Source organism: Thermobia domestica, chromosome 11 (assembly GCF_964235325.1).
Source record: "Thermobia domestica chromosome 11, izTheDome1.hap1.1, whole genome shotgun sequence".
Taxonomy (NCBI): domain Eukaryota; kingdom Metazoa; phylum Arthropoda; class Insecta; order Zygentoma; family Lepismatidae; genus Thermobia; species Thermobia domestica.
The window spans coordinates 108636240-108642318 of record NC_137464.1 but is presented as its reverse complement, the minus strand read 5'-3'; positions in this window follow the sequence as shown (position 1 = coordinate 108642318).

Below are 6079 nucleotides of genomic sequence, written 5' to 3'. Positions count from 1 at the left end.
TATTCCAATTCCGAAATCGGAACACATTTGCAAGACGTTATGGAATTTGGGAACATTCCGGAACTTCCTATTGAAAAAATAATTTTTGCTGCTACCCTGAACACAGAGGTGTGCGCAAAGCTTAGATTTGAAACTGAATATTGATTCCGCTGTGCTGAAGGAAGGAGCTTTGGTCCACGGCAACTGATTTGGTCCCTGACTCGCTGAGCACGGAAGAGAGACAACAACTTATCGCCTGGCACTAAGAACGTGTTGCAACTGGCGAGCAGTATAATCTGCAGTCAAAATGATGTCAAAAATATTAGCAGAGGCTGTAATTAAATTTTCAAACTTAATTGAGGAATCATGAATGGCATTCAGTGTTTTATCGCCGAGCCCACAATTGCTAGTTTTACTATACTGACCTATCGTACCTTATATTTACCCAAAGAGCTTATTCCAATTATTTCACCCTATGGGTTTGACCGCAGTGACCGGCAAAGCTTGAAACCATTGTACTGGTAACGATACTTAGAACGTACCAGGGGTAATGGAATCCAACATTTCGGGAATGGATTGGTTAATGATTTGGGAGGTATAAGGTAGATGGGTTTGAACCTCGAACGTATACAGTTTTCGAATTTCATGGGTGTTTTTTCCATGGCTGTTTTTTTGCTATCCTGCTCTTCTATACGTGTCCCTGGATTCCACCTCTAAGCAACGTACATCCTTACAATACCGGTATGAAAGAACCACCACGAAAATAGCATTCCTGAAGAAATTAAATCTTAATGTCGTTGAGATGTAAGAATGGGAATAGGTCCATTGGGTGAAGTCTGACAAGACCTTGCAGGACTTCATTCAAACTCAGTGTAGCGATCTTGTTGTCCACCTGATAGCCAAGGATAGTTTTCACGGTGGGCGTACCGAATGTTTTAATGGTTTGTACGAATGTACCAGCTAGGAGATCATGGCATATTATAATGTAACATCATTATACACTTGGCTGATGACACATAAACAGATGCCTGTAGATAAGCCAAAAATATACAAGGGGCCGGACTTTCCAGAAGTGGAAAGTATTGAAGGGTTAGTGAAATGTACTATCTTGCCCACGAAAGATTTTTATTTTCCGATGTTACCGTATATGTGCAATGGGCGACTCATGTTTGGTTTGTGCCGCACATGTATAGAGGAAAATAATGACAATAGCGTGCATATCAATTCCGAACGTGCCTTAACGGACACGTACTGTACCCCTGAACTTCATGTAGCTTTACAGCTTGGATATAAAATTCTGCAAGTAATTGAGATATGGGAATTCGAACTCATGGATACTGAAGAAGGGGATTCAGATTGTCTGTTTAAAGACTATGTGAATTCCTTTCTTCAATTAAAGCAAGAATCTCTAGGATTTCCTGCTTCTTGCAAGAAAAATTGCAGGCAATTGTGTCCATGAGGTATTCCGTTAACGGAAAAAACATTGAACCCTCTAAAATATTCCTCAATTCATTGTATGGTAAATGGGGACAGCAAACGGATTTATCGCATTCGTTGATTGTCAATACTCAGGAAAAGTTTTTGACTTATCTATGGGCACCACAATATGAGATACAAACTGTATTGCCCATTGGAGAGCAGCATCTCATTGTAACGTATAAAAACATTGAGTACAAAACAAACGGTGGAAGTTCTCGAATGTTGTCCTTGCCGCGTCCATTACCTCGTGGGCACGTGTAAATCTTTATGAATTATTGACAACTGTAGACCCCGACCGCGAGTTTTACTACGACACCGATAGTATTATGTTTGTACAGCCGCGTAAAGAGAAACCTCCACTTTCCTTGGGTTCCTACCAAAGTGAACTAACTAACGAAGTTCCGGAGGGGTGGGAAAGTAACGCATTTATTGGATTAGGGCCAAAAAATTCGCGTACTGTTTGAATGAAATTGAGACGAGAAAAGTAGGTAATATATTTAAAATTAGGGAAATAACTTTAAACCATCGGACGTGGGAGGAAATTAATTTTGATCATTTTTATAATCTAGTTTGGGATAAAGTTGAAAAGAAATAGTTAAACAACCCAGGAGGATTGTTCGAAAGCCGGGGTTTCTCATTGTGTCCAGGCCCGAAACTAAAAGATATCAAAAGATTAATAATAAAAGACGACGCCTTGATCCTAACAGTTTTACTGACCTTAGGACATCGCCATACGGCTATCAAAGTATTGGGCGTGCTGAATGACTGGCATTACATGTATGAGTGTTTTGTAAATATTTGTATATATATGTTGTGTAATCAACAAATGTGTGAATGCGGAAGGAAACAGCGCGTTAATCATTCCTCGAGGTCCTAACATACTAACATAGACATAATATTCTCGGATAAGTTATAGTGGAAAATTTCATAAATATTTTCACGACACCCGTCGGTTGGCACTTCTCATATGTGTATATAATGTAAATTCGTAAATATTGTAAGTATCAAAGTGCATATTATAAATATTATATAGTAGGTTGTAAATATTGTAAATAATGTAACTATGTAAATATTGTGAATCTTTTTTAAACAATATTATATATATTGCAAATATATACAGTTGTTGAATATAAAATATTGTAAATAATATAAATATACTAGACAAACCCACAAATGATGTATTAAAATAATGTATTAAATATTTTAAACAACATAAATTATATCAATTTTAATAATGTGTTTTATTCCTATACCTATATACAAAATGCTGGTATCTTATCAATGATTTGTGATAGGAATAATATATATACTGTATTATATCAAGTATTAACGAAAATATGTATAACTTTATGTTCATTAATATTATTTTAGATATAAGTGTGTGTATTCTGCATCATGTGCTTCATATAACGTTATTTATACGTATTTATAATACTTTATGTTACAAAGTTCCGACCATAAATCAACATAAGTTTTAAACCATGTTGAAATCAATGAGATCATAATGTCTTCTACAGGAACGCACAAATAAATTAATTACAATTAAAGTCTTTAGTTAAAGATATAGATAAGTAAATTAATTATACTAGATTGATATCATATGTAGTTAAGATATAACTAGGACATGCCTAACGAACTCTTACAAACGCAAAAGTCACAATATATATCCCAACAATACAAACAACACATGTTTAAAAGACTTACATACGTAAAAAGTCACAATATATAAGCCAACATTAGAAACAAAATGTTAAAGTTATGTGCCCAACAATACAAACCAAAATGTAAGCTTGTGCAGCCCAACATTACAACCACAACAAGAGGTTGCATCCGGTCAGGTAATCATTGCAACGACATTAATATCAATAATGAAGAAATTAACATGCAACTGCGCTCCCTAAACAATTTTCTCCTATGTACGTGATCATTCAAGGTCGAAGTACTTCTCTGTCAACAAACGATAAAGAGAGACGAACTCTCAATTATCGTAATTTATTACAGATACAAACATCTGTGGCAAAATTCCATACATTTTTTGCACACGTGTACATGTGAATTCAAGATCAAATTATATTCCTGTTAGGGGTGTTCCAAGAACCGGTTAACCGGTTTCGGTTCGGTTTCTACTCTAAACCGAATCAATCGGTTTGGACTTCAAACCTGTCCGGTTCGGTACGGTTTGGGAACGGTTCGGTTTGGAAACGGTTCGGTTCATTTTGAAACGGTTCGGTTTGTAAAGTGTTCGGTTCGGTTTGTAGCATGGTTCGGTTCGGTTTAAGAACTGTTTGGCCCTTTTTGAGGACTGTTTTGTTCGCATTATTAGCAATCGTCCACCCAGACATTATAATAAGGGTGATGTTACGTTTTACGGTATAACTTTACTCAGATTAAAATTATTTCGATATTACTGAAACAATTTAGGGGTCGTACTTGTGTGGGTACTTTTACTGATGCTTTGGATTTTGGAATAAAACTCTTAATATCAGTTGGAAGACAATTTTACGGCATGGGCGGATTTAGGAGATACCGTGGTAGGGTTGGCAGTTACTTGAAGGGTGGATGCTATTCCAGGAGAAGCTACGTTTAGAATGAAACATTAAATTCGTCTTGAAATGACTAGGGGGGGCATGGTTTACACCTGTATGTGGAATATATCGTGGTGTAATATTATCAGGTAACCAAGAAAATTTATGCTGTTTTTGAGAAGAGTTACTTTTGTCGCGTTAGTGTAGTCAAATTGATTCTGATGACGCTACACAGCATGGCGCTAAATTCGTTGTACAAAAACAGAGGGGTGATTTCTGAGAGCAAAACAAACAAAAAAAGAAGTTCCAGTACACACAGGACGAAAAGCGTGTCGTTTACATAGGCTGCCGAAAGCGTAGGAAAACAAACTTTAGAGTTAAATATTGCACAAACTACTGATTGTAGACGTGATGCGGGATGATATCGACAAAATATCCTAACCTGCTCTATCCAAATTTGCAGTTTTGAGATTTGGGCAATGGCGGCACAGGGAATTCCCTGATATTTTATGACGTAAATTGAGTGGACAACAACATGTAAATGACATTTCACTGCCTGGAAATAATACTACGTGGCAGGTCAGTACTCATACACGAAGATAAAAGATGGCGGATGAAGTAAAAATTACTGTGTGTGGGTGCATACCTCCTCAAAAAGTACTAGTAAAGTCGTTGTACAAGAACTCACTGGAAACTTTACGTTTCGAGAATGTAAAAATACGTACGGCACAAGCCGATAAGTAACAGAAAATAAAGATATTCCGATTGCTGATCTGCTCATATTAATGATATCGCAACGCTTTTGAGAACGCATCTACCTTTACAACTACAGTAATTGAACAAGAACTACAGACAAATAAAGAACGCGTAATAATAATAATAATAATAATAATAATAATAATAATAATAATAATAATAATAATAATAATAATAATACAGTACAACCCCTCAAATCCGAAGCCCGGAAATCCGAAAACCCGACAAATCCAAACACGTTCTCAGGAGGAAAAAAATAACTACAGCTGGAAAATAAAAAAAAATTGATTTAATCACACAAATTTAGTTTTTTAAGGTTTTAACATTTTTAGACTTAATGCTTATTCTAAATCATTATCTAATTATATTCTTACAAGAAGACAGTTATAGATATGCAATAATCATTTTGTACATGATTGTACACCGCCAGTCAAGGTCACTGCCCTTTCGACCACTGGGCCACCCTGTCTAACCTCAGTCGTTGTTTTACCGCCAATTCAGTGACGAAATAAGTACTGTAACAAAATTCATCAAGGGACGAATTCTGAATCGGCCAGTGAGCTTAGAATAATAAAATACTCAAATGCCCACTACACAATCTTATTTAATACTCTCGGGTATAATTTTTAGTAATACAAGTAAAGGTGAAATGCGGATGTTGGAGGAACTCCGATCCAATATCTTATCTCACACACGTTGTTTATATTTCATATTAAAATACTAATTTCCATACATGTAATGCAATTCGAATGACTTCCTACCACTAATTTTTCTCAATCTAATGAAATGACGTGGGTTATACTAGACAAAAATAATTTTTTTTAGAAATTTAAACGAACCTTCTTTATAATAAAGAATCGTATCAATTGAATACAAAATAGATATATACAATTTCTCAATAATATAGATATATTATTAGGGTATAAGTAATGTTATTGCAAAACAACTATTTCAGTTATACTTCTGAAAGTAATTTCAATAATTATAATGTGAACTAACCACATACAATGATATCTATCTTATGCTATATAACCTCATTATTTGAAACAACTAGTAGTCAGAATTGCACTTATTGAGAAGATTTAAATACAATATTAGAAAGTGTCTTTAACTTACCTAATAGATTGTATAGGCTAAGTTACGAACAGCAATTCTTCGTTACATAGGACTCCACGTTCATGCCTAGGTACATCTTTAAATAGCATAATAGTTTGCCGAAGTGGGAGAGTAATTCCATACTTAACTCGTAGATTACGGAAATAGCAATATTAACGAAACACTCTCAGATAATCGGTATAATTACTGATTTCACTTGATCACCCACACGAACAGTCCACTCA